This window comes from Chiloscyllium plagiosum, unplaced genomic scaffold (assembly GCF_037043375.1).
Source record: "Chiloscyllium plagiosum isolate Xiang-an unplaced genomic scaffold, Cpla_swu_hap1 HiC_scaffold_38, whole genome shotgun sequence".
Classification (NCBI taxonomy): Eukaryota; Metazoa; Chordata; class Chondrichthyes; order Orectolobiformes; family Hemiscylliidae; genus Chiloscyllium; species Chiloscyllium plagiosum.
The window spans coordinates 50,289,654-50,301,735 of NW_028270176.1; the positions used below are offsets into that span (position 1 = coordinate 50,289,654).

General features: G+C 42.7%; 1 non-coding gene across 1 annotated transcript; it reads right to left on the reverse strand.

The window, feature by feature from the left end:
• Window positions 1-10,561: 10,561 nt before the first annotated feature.
• Window positions 10,562-10,643, reverse strand: trnas-gcu (transfer RNA serine (anticodon GCU)). The gene has a single exon. It is a non-coding gene; the product is annotated as a tRNA-Ser (tRNA).
• Window positions 10,644-12,082: the final 1,439 nt, after the last annotated feature.

A 12,082-nucleotide genomic window follows, 5' to 3' on the forward strand; every position in this document is an offset into this window, starting at 1 on the left:
AATTTGGAGAGTTTCATTAATCAATTTCTCCAGTATTCTCATTCATGGAATCTCCACAGTCTCTGGGGACGCTGAAGTTAAAGATTCGGTTCATTCTGCGTTCCCCCATGCCTGTCGCTAAGTCCTGATATTGTACATTCTTCCTGACATTTTCTCTGCTACCATACTGGTTGCAGTTTTCAGGCGTGCTCTGTGGAATGCTGTAACCGTTTAGTAGTTCGTATTCTGCGCTGGGATTGCAGCGACCTCGGCTCGAATCCACATCCTGGCGGTCAGTTCTCTCAAAGTTTTACTTTTGGTGAAACACCATAAGAAATTAATCGTTTTTACAAGATAATATTCTCCGAGGTGATGGTTTGTTTTCCATCGAATTTTGTTCTCTGATATTTCTGCTTTTCATGTATCAGGATTTAAACCCAAAAGTTCTCGAAGATGTCTCTCACTCGCACTCTCCCTAACTCTCTTTTCCATCACTAGTCCCATTTGACTGAGGCATTGCACAATCTAACATACACTTTCACGTTGATACCATCCAGTCTGGACCGTTGCACTCACTGTTGCTGGGTGACCGTGCCCCGCTCTCTTCATTGGCACCTTCAAATCATTCGATCCGTTTGGATATCATGGCTGTGAGATCAATTCTCTTTCGCAGCTTTCACTGACGTGGCCCAGTGATTATTGGAGCGTGAGGCTCAATAAAATGGCATAGGGAATAATTGGGGAAAAGAGACTCTATTGGAAAAGATCCCCCATGAGGGCTTTCTGCGATAGCCTCGTGGTATTATCGCTGGATTGTTAACACAACAAAGCCAGGTAATATTCTGGGGAGACGGGTTCGATTCCCACCACACCATGACGATGGTAGTATGTGAATGCAATAAATGCCTAGAAGTAAAAAGACGTTATCTGAAAAACCCATCTGTTGCACTGACGCCCTTGAGGAAATGAAGCTGGCGTCCACGTGACTCCAGACTGGAGGGCAATAAATGCTGCAGAGCCACCCCCGATGCTGTTACAGAATGGAAAAATGTTCATTCAGCTCATTGCTAGAATTATCCAGGGATGTGATCGCATGGGAAAGTTGCAGGAGAGATTCACTTGGATAGTGTCTAGGGAAAACAGTTTCAGTCATGAAGGGAGACAGGACAAACTGGGTTCGTTTGTCAACGTGCAGAGGAGTTTGTGAGGGGTATCGATAAGGTAGACTGAAAGAAGCGTTTCCCATCGATGGAAAGAACGATCACAGGGGGCCAGAAATTTAATGAGAGAGACAAAAATGTTTAAGTAGATGTGTAGAAAAGCGGTATAGGCCGGCGGGTGTTCGAATTTGGAACACACTGTCTGTAAGGGTCAGAGAGGCAGCAACTCTTATAACCTGAAGGAATACTCAGATGTGAATATGTTCTGCCAATACCTGCAAGGCTATGGGCTAAACGATTCGGGCCGTTAAGCAGTTGTTTTTGACAAATGCAACCACAACGGGCTGAAGTGTCTTCTTTGAAACTGTTGTCCTCGGTAGTATAGTGGTTAGTGTCCCCGTATGTTATGCGGGAGTGAGGAGCTCAATTCCTTGCTGGGGCACTGTAAATGTTTTAAAACTGTCACTCCGTTTCCAAATGCGGGTTATTAATGCCTGTCCTTCCATTCTCCATGAGGCATGTCACAGGAAGGACAGTGCTGTCTGAATTAGCGTGGGGAAGGACTGCAGCTCCCGGCGAGACAGAGTGTCAGTGGAAGTACAATCACGTGACTTCCGCAACCTGCACCTTGTGTCTGTATTGGAATCTAAACCATTTAATAGAAAGAAGAAGGAAGCTGAGGAAGAAACAGGGTAAACCAATTCAGATGGGAGCGCAGAGACATTTTTGGTAGCATCATGAGGAAAACTGACAAACGGCTCTGAGAAAGAGTTTGTCTTTCAGAACTGTTAGTTCACAGAGATGTTTTTTGTTCCACTCAAGCCCTTAAGAAATTGAATAACAATTTAACTAAGACTTGAAATGTTAGAACACACCAGGCGATGAGTCACGTCTGGAAACTGTGTTTACAAGCCAGACGTTTGATAACTGATAATGATGCAATAGGGTGAAGGGCCATTCGCCATGCTTTTAAAACTCACTAACTGCCATTTTTCAACTGAAAAAAATTGGCAAAAGCAAAGTCATCAAGAAAAGTTCCAAGCATTGCATATGTCGTCCTTGGTGCGAAAGTGCTGAAATTTAGCTGTCTCAGTGCTATTTCCCAATGTTGATTTCCAGTCAGGGAAAAATATTTCTTGTTCCTTATGAAAATCTTAAATTGAACATGAGTTCCTGACATTACAAAACAGCGAAGGTAGCTGTTCTGTCAGAGTCAGTGAGAATTTCATATCGTAGATGAAATCAAATGGGAAGGAACGCTGAAATCAGTTGCCTTTGCCTGCTCAAACTCAGTACTACAAAATGATCCTTATTGAAACATATTGGTATTTTCAAGGATTTAAGAAGTTGGATGTAGAAAGTTTGGTTCTGTGACCAGAGCGCCTCGTATCGAATGACTTGGAGATGCCGGTTTTGGACTGGGGTGAGCAAATTTGAAAATCACACAACACCAGGTTATAGTCCAACAGGCTTAATTGGAAGTACTAGCTTTTGGACTGCTGCTCATTCATCGGATGATTGTGGAGTACACAGTTGTAAGACATAGAATTTATAGCCCAAGTTTGCAGTGTAATGTAACTGAAATTATACATTGAAAAGAAACCTTGATTGTGTGCTAAGTCTCCGATCTGTTAGAATGACCATGTTAGCTTCACTTCTTTCACGTCTAAAGTGCAAAACTTGTTTATTTTAAAGTTTTATTCTCAGGTGAAATTTAACAACTGGTGTCTGCACCCCCCCCCCCCCGTGCTTCTGTCTGTTCCATAATGTTTAGACTGATTCTAATTTATAAAAATGAGATACCAGAGACTTACATGGATTTATGCAGTTTTTGAGCAAAGTACAATGTTACTCTGCAAGTACAAATTCACCCCACAAAAGTATATGTGTGTGTGTGCGTGTGTGCGTGCACACGCGCGCGCGCGTGTGTGTGTGTGGGAGTGACTCTGTTTGTAGATAGGGCAATGGGATCACCTGTACTGTGACATGAACCCAATGACCATGGGTACCGAATTTAGCTATCAGCCTTTGCGGGGGCACTTTTAGCTGCTGCCTGTTCCGAAGACCGCCTTGGAGGATTGTCAACCGAAGATCCGAGGTCGAATGTCCTGAATCACGGAAGTGCTCTCCAACTGGGAAAGGGCATACCTGTCTGTCGATTGATGTACAGCGCCCATTCCGTTGTTGTAGCCTCTGCTCGGCTTCACCAATGTACCATGCCTTAAAGCATCCTTGCCTGCAGCGTTTTTTTTCTTAGATTAGCATCAGTCTAAACATTTTGGCATGGACGCAGCACACAAGGACTAACAACTTCAACATATTATCTGTGCTGACACCAATTGGTAAAGTCCACCTGAGAATGTAACTGTTAAAAGAAAGTTTGTCTATTTACATAAGAAAGAAGTGAACCTAACATAGTCGTTCCAACAGATGGAAGATTTAACAATCAATCAAGGTATTTTTCCAATGTATAATTTCAGTGACATTACACTGTAACCTTTCACTATAAATTCTGTATCTTACCACTGTGTACTCCACAAACACCTGATGAAGGTGCAGCTCTCCAAACGCTATTGCTTCCATTAAACCTGTTGGACTATGACCTGGTGTTATGTGATTTTTAACTTCGTATTGGAATGCGGATCTCACAATTAAAATAGAGACGAAGAAGCATTTATTCTCTCAGACAGTTCTGTATCAGTGGAATTGCTTGTAGCAGAAGACTGTTGAGGAAGTGTCATTAGGTGTAATGAGGCTGAGATTGGCAGTTCTTCAAGCAGCAAAGACATCAAGCGTTATGGGGAAAAGCAAGAAAGTGCAATTCAAGGTTATCAGATCAGATATGAAACCATTCAATAGCGGAGTGGACTTGATAGTCTGAATGGTGTCTATCTGTTCCTAAAATCTATGGCCTTAATATGAAGCTGCAAAACGGACCTGAGTAAAATGTGCCAAATTTAAAAAAAGCGTGGTCCCCCTGGAACACTGAACCGAGGTGAAAAGTACAAAGAACAACACACAAAGGGCCGAGAATATTGTGTAACTGATCCGGAGTGATCAGTATACCAAGGTAAACAGGAAAACCGATATTCAGTATCTACATTGAACCTGGCTCCACGAGACATGTAGTTAACTCTCACAAACCACTATTCCCATTCCGTTTTCCTGACGCCCCCTCCGTTCTTGTTTTAAACTGATTGAACTTCAGTCAATTGCAGGTGACATTGCTGATGTGGAACTGTAGTAGATAGAACATAGAACATTACAGCGCAGTACAGGCCCTTCGGACCTCGATGTTGCACCGCTTCAGATACTAGTCTGAAGCCCATCCCACCTACACTATTCCATGTACGTTCATATGCCACTCCAATGACGACTTAAATGCACTTAATCTTGGCGAATCTACTACCGTTACAGGCAAAACATTCCATGCCCTAACTACTCTCTGAGTAAAGAAACTACCTCTGACATCTGTCTTATACCTATCTCTCCTCACTTTAAAGTTGTAACCCCTCGTGTTTGCCGTCCCCATACTTGGAAAAAGACTCTCCATGTCCACCCTATCTAAACCTCTGATTATCTTGTATGTCTCTATTAAGTGACCTCTCAGTCTTCTCTCCAACGAGAACAGCCTCAAGGCCCTCAGCCTTTCCTCGTAATACATTCCTTACATACCAGGCAACATGCTAGAAAATCTCCTCTGCACCCTTTCCAAAGCTTCAACATCCTTCTTACAATGCGATGACCAGAAATGTTCACAATACCTCAAATGTAGCCGTAACAGATCTTTGTACAGCTGCAGCATAACCTTCTGATTCCAGAATTCAATCCCTCTATCAATAAAGGCCAAAACACTGTTTTCCTTCTTAACAACCCTGTCAATCTGGGTGCCAACTTTCAGGGATCTGTGTACATGGACACCGAGATCTCTCTGTTCATCTGCACTCCCAAGAATCTTACTATTAGCCCAGTACTTTGCATTCCCATTACTACGTCCAAAGTGTATCGCCTCACACTTGTCCACATTAAACTCCATTTTCCACCTCTCAGCCCAGCTCTGCATCCTATCTATGTCTCTCTGAAATCTACTGCATCCTTCGTCACTATCCATAACTCCACCGACCGTAGTGTTGTCCGCAAATTTACTAACCTACCCTTCTAAGCCCTCATCAAGGTTATTTATAAAAATGACGAATAGCAGTGGACCCAACATCGACCCTTGTGGAATGCCGCTAACTGGACACCAAGATGAACATGTTAATCAACTACAACCCCCTGTTTTCTTTCAGCGAACCAATTACTGATTCAAACTGCTATGTCTCCCACAATCCCATTCCTCCGCATTTTGTATAATAGCCAACTGTGGGGAACCTTATCGAACGCCTTGCTGAAATCCATATACAGCACATCAACCTGCTTAATCTCATCTACCTGTTTGGTCACTTTGTCAAAAAACTCAATAAGATTCGTAGGCACGACCTACCCTTCACAAAACCGTGCTGACTGTCCCTGATCAGATTATTATTTTCTCGATGATTATAAATCCTATCTCTTATAACCTTTTCCAACGCTTTACCAACAACTGAAGTGAGACTCACTGGTCTGTAATTATCAGGGTTGTCTCTCCTACCCTTCTTGAGCAAGGGAACCACATTTGCTATCCTCCAGTCCTCAGGCACTATTTCTGTAGACAATGATGATTTCTTCCTTTGCTTCCCAGAGGATCCTAGGATAGATCCCATCCGGCCCAGAGGACTTGTCTATTTTCACACTCTGCAATATTTCTAATACCTCTTCCTTGTGAACCTCAATCTCTTCGAGTCTCGATGCAAGTATCTCTGTATCTTCCTCGCCAACATTTTCATTTTCTATAGTGAACACTGTCAAAAATATTTATTTAGTGTTTCCCCATGTCTCCTCTAACTCCACACACAACTTCCCACTATTATTCTTGATTGGCCCTAATTTAACTCTCGTCATTCTTTTATTCCTGACATACCTATGGAAAGCCTTATGGTTAACCCTGATCCTATCCGCCAACAACTTCTCATGTTCCTCCTGGCTCTCATGTCTCCCCCTGGCTCTTCTGAGCTCTCTTATTAGTTCATGCAGGGAAACGATTCTGTCTGCTGCACAACATAATTCTGCTTCGAAATGTCAGGCAGTATTTCATATTGAGTACTGTAAACGTTAACCTTTAACAAGTCATGACAATGAAATCACTGAATCCTCATCACTATACTACCAGGAAAGATTTCTGTCAACACCACGCTGGATACCATGAGATTCGCCATTCTATTCTCCCATCCTTCTGTGCGTGATCCCCTCGCCCTATTCCGGTCTTGTTGGTTGGTTTACAATACTGAGGCTATCCAATCATCTTTGCATTTCAGTTTCTAAAGGATGAGACCTTCTCTCTGAGCTGGCAATGTGCTTGCTCAGTGGTGATAACACTGTCCTTGTAAACTAGAGAAGTGCTTGAAATAGGCCATTCCTGTTTTTCATTCCAAGAACTTGAGGCAAACCGTTCGGCAGGACAGGAAATAGCGGGCGTGAGCAGTGATCAAGTTTGGCAGCAAGAACGAGGTGAGGCAGTATAAACTACAGAGTAATGGGGAAACAATGGGCAAGGAACACTGGGACGGGAGGGGCTGAATGCTTCCTTTCTTTGCTGTAACCAGACACTGGTGTTGAACTCTGAAATGGGACAACATCGGACAAGTCTGAAATCTTACTTTCTGCTTGTTTTCTCCCGAGGACTGTGTCACACTTGGGGAAATGTGTCTGCGTGCTTCAGTCTATGGGTAAAAATGGGGTTCAGTTCCCATCTCAAACTTTAATCCCATTTATTGTGTTTTACAAGATTAAAACGTTCCAGAGAAATTAGCATTCAGGTGAAACGTCAGAGCTTACAAGGTTACAGACCAAGTGCTGGGAAATGAGATGAAGGGACCCATTTCTGTGCAGTAAACACTCAATAATTCAATAATTTTTGAGGGGAAACATATCTGCAGTGACATAATTCCAAAAACTGTGTTTTGAAAAAACGGTGCAACTTCTTCTGCCCTCATCCCTGGTGGTCTAGTGGTTAGTATTCAGCGCTTTAACTGAGTGGCCTGGGTTTCATTACCGTTCAGGAAATCAGGACTTCTTGTTCCTGATGCAGAGAGCGCAGCTCTACCAGGAATCTGTTTCATCCCTTCGATCAGTCAATACCGCAGCTCTTCAAAGAAGGGAAAATGTCTTCCCTCTCTCTGCACAGTCGGACAGTTAATCCTTCATTCTCCTCTGATTCCACTTCCCAAAGAGTTTCAAAATACCGTAAAAACGGAGTCTCAGCTATTTCTTTTCTGTGCTTTTCATACATAGGAGCTGCAGCGATTGAGTGCATTGGTTTCTGAAAACGAAACGTACCTATGAGCAATGTATTGGGCTATTCCAGGTTTGCCTTCTCTGACAACGGTGGGACATGACTGATGTTGTCTATGATATGGAAGTGCCAGTGTTTGAGTTGAGTAGACAAAGTTAAAAATTACACAATATCAGGGCATAGTCCACCAGGTTTATTTGGAAGCACTAGCTTCCAGAGAGCCGCTCCTTCACCAGGTGGGTGTTTTTCTGCAGAAACTTGGTGTGTGTGTCAATATGCGCGATCTTTTGGAAGATCATCTGGACTTTAACAGACCGTTCGTGGTGTCGATGGTACCCATGACTTGGAGGTATTGGTGTTGGACTGGGGTGGCCAAATTTTAAAATCACACAAAGTCACTTTAGATTCCAACAGTTGACAAATACCTGATGAAGAAGCAGTGCATGGAACACTGGTGCTTCCAAATCCGCCTGTTCGATACAATCTGGTGCTGTGTGATTTTTACTCTGATTGTTCTTGGTAATGTTTAACTCATCGAAGACAGTGAAAGAATTTTCGTTCGTGGAGATGAAAATTTCACATATTATCCACCTCAGCGGAACAAAAATGATTAGTTTGTATGTGTGATGAATCTCCACAATGCGCTTGCGCCAAGTAAAAGTCGCACTTACAACCGCCTGATCGGTAGCCAGCTATATGAATGGTTATACCACTGGCCAGATGCACAGCTGAGATTTTACACGCTACAGAGCTGTGGTGTTAACAAGGACATGAGCAATAACAGTAACAGTCACAAGGTGAACAAAGAACAAAGATAATCACCATCATTAATTCACTTCAAATTGTCCTCAAAAAACGACCATTCACAATCTGATCAGCCAATCAATGAGGTCACTGCTGATCAAGGAAATTGCAACTTACTTTGCTGCGTTTTCAAAATAATTTGAGGTATACTCCAGCCTAATCATAACATCGCATATTCCCGTTAATTTTCAGTTTTAGATTACGTTAATGATCTGTCCGTATTTGCAGGAAACTGAACAACATGAAATGACTGAAAACGTCCTTCCGGTGATGTAAACGAGTGCAGAGTCGGCCAGGAAAGAAAAGACAAAGACATGAAACATCACTCTCATTTCTCTCTGTACCAATGCGTTTTCCTGAGTTGAATATTTGCAGGACTTGTCTTTAATATCTAAAGAATCAATTATTTCCCCGGGAAAGATTCTTCATAAATTAATTAACATCAGAGTCGTTGAATCATATTTTACTTCAGATTAAAATAGTTGATTATCCTTTCCCCCAGCCTAATGTCCCAATCCTCCCTCCTCTTCCATGTAAATACCAGCTGCTCCAAGTGCGGTTGGAGCTCCCAATCTGACGTTTCAATGCTCTTTGCTGCTCCATTCAATAGAAGCTGCTCTACTTGAAGTTGGAGCTCACAGTTTGATGTCCCAATGTTCCCTGCTCCATGTCAATAGAAGCGGTCCAGTTGAGGTTGGATCCATCACTCTGATGTCCCAATGCTTTCTGCTGCTACATGTCATTAAAAGCTGCTCCTGGTGAGAGTGGAGCTCCCAGACGGATCTTGCAAAGCTCCCTGCTCCATGTCAACTGAATTTGCTCCAAATGAGGTTAGATCTTGCAGTCTGATGTTGCAATGCTCCTTGCTGCTTCATGTCAATACAGGCTGCTCCAGGTGAGGCTGGATTTCAGTCTAATGTTCCAATGCTCCCTGCTGCTCAATGTTAATAAAAGCTGCTCCAGGTGTGGTTGGAACTCCCAGACTGATGTCACAATGCTCCCTGGTCCATGTCAACAGACGCTGCTCCAGATGAAGTGGGAGCTCCCATCCCTGGCAGATCACACACCTCTATACCATCATAGAAATATTACCCACTGAGCATTTCTACCACTGCAGCCATTGGTGGGAAATCCACATCATGAGAACCTAATATTAATTTTAGTCACCACAGAATCATTATTTCCAAAAGTCATTCTTTCTTAAACCTTATTTAGCATGTGCATATTGCAGTCAATCCGAAGATAGATAATGGTGCTAATTGATGTATGCTCAATAAAAAAATTACATCCTATTTTTCATGTTGAGTAATTGCGACTGAGCAAGGAAAATGTTTGTAATGTAATCACACTTTTATTCCAGGTAAGGGAATGTGGTTTGCATTATTTAAAATAAACTTGTTCACTGTGTAAAATGATCAAATTGGTCTCAGTTTCAAAACAAAATTGGTTACGTTGTCATCAATCTGAAATGTGGTGCCTTATTCTTTCAACCACACGGGTATTATAACGAAACGTCTGTTAATGACATGCGTATAAAGACACTTTAAATCATTTTTCATGTTTATGCTGCATGAATCTGCGGTTATTGATGCACAGTTTAGGTTCAGTCCCTAAAGTTAATATGCTGACTTCTCCAGTTTTTCATAGTTCAATGTGATGCATCCAGTGTGTGCATAACGAGAGCGAGCTCGCTTCCCACATCTTGTGTTTGGGCCTTATGTCCAGCACTCCTCAATGGCGAGAGCAAGGGGCGAGGGCGAGACCAATGTGGAAGTCTTTCTGTGCCCATGCACAGCACCCACATCGGCAATTCTCTACTGTGCATTTACAGCTAGTTCTCGGTGCCCCTACACCCACGCCCTGCTCCTTTTGAAATATCTCCATTATTTTGTGCTCTTCTCACCAAGATGAATCACTTATACTCAACCTGCTCCAGATTTCATTTGACAAAACACTCATTACGAATCCCACTGCATAAACATGCCCCTCACATCTCTTGTTATTTGGTTTTCCTGGATCTCTTTCATATGATAAAAGGTCACAGCAGCTTGACTTGAAAAAGAAAGTCGCGCTCCTTTTCAATATCCCAATGCAATCTACATTTCAATGCAGTTTAGGCAACAGAACCAAATTATTCTTTGAGATTTTATGATAGCGTCGATGCATACAAACTGACATGGCAGTTTCAATTTCAGTAAGACAGCTGTGATCATCCAAAAATAGCAACATTGAAAACCACTGATAACACCGACGAGAGTGGGACTCGGACCCACGCGTGCAGAGCACAATGGATTAGCAATCCATCGCCTTAACCTCTCGGCCACCTCGTCATACAGACCTAAGCTCCTATAATCTTATCAATAAGTGAATTGCATAAATTATGCAGAGCAGCAGATATTTCTCCCTTGTTTTGGTGAAATGATAAATAGCACAGTACTGTTCCATGACTATGGTCTGACCTCTGGGTTCTGGGGCAAGCGCATTCCCACTGTGACACTCTGCTCACAGTGGTCTTAACAAAAATGAAGAAATGACTATGTAACAAGGTCTGTTGAATTCTGTGAAGATTTGAAGTCAATGGAATGAAGAATCCGAGACAGCAGGAGGTGTTCATTCAAGAAAGAGTTGGATAGAGCTCTTAAGGATCATGGAATAAAGGGTTATGTGGATAAGGCAGGAACAGGATACTGATTGAGGATGATCAGCCATGATCATAATGAATGGCGGTGCTGGCTCGAAGGGCAGAATTGCCTACTCCTGCACCTGCTGTCTATTGTCTATTAAATTGCCTGTGAGGAATTGTTTGCCAGATTGGAGGAGAGTGCATAGTGCTCAAAGTCATTATTCGGAACACCTTTCTTCCACACAGATATGTTTGACACGCACCTGTGTACAGGACAGACAATTTCAAAATCCTAAATAAGGCTAAACTGACAATTGAATTCAACAATGCAAAACCCTTGATCTGTATAATTTTCCTGGGCCGTGCGACACCAAGTCACTGTATGATCACAGCAACACAGTGAGCAAGTGTCAGAAGGAAAATTAGTGCAGTGCCAGAGCGAATGCTGGGAGCAGCAGTTGACACACGGGGAAGTGCATTTCCCACAATAGGAACACCTCCCAAACAGCGGACTGCGGTGAAAGAATTCAGAGGGGGTTTACACTTAGGAATTTGATGGCAAATGTCGAAATTGTATATTTCAACAATCTACCCATCTTTGCAATGAGTAGCTCACCACTTTCCTCACTCGGGGTCAGAACCACTGGTGAAGATGATCCTATAATCCCCGTTAGTATCCATGGAATCAGAGAAATTCGGTTTCCCAAACGTTAAGGTAAAACCAGGAATGTGGAGGTAAGCATTAATGTGTTGCTCTTGTGCTACAGGTGACCAGTGCACGGTACCTCTGTTCCAGTACAGTGGGCTGTGCTGTGCCGAAGTTTGACGTTTGAGCATCACATGGAGCAGCTTCAATTTGTCGTCGTGTTGATGGGTACGGATAAAAGGTGATATTGAGCAAAGCCAAGTTTATGGGAAGATACCCGTGTTTGTGGATTGAGAAACGACCTTTTCTGGATAATGACTCCTTGATCAAGAAACATACTGCAAGTATTTAAAAAGTGAAGAGACATGTGTGGAGAAAGAGCCGAAGGTGATTTTTTAGCAGATGGATAGCGTTTCCCATGTGCACTGCTTTAAATTCCGGGAAAATAGATGTTGAACTGGTTTCATGTTACACAGTTTGTTGCAAACTCACAAAGGTTG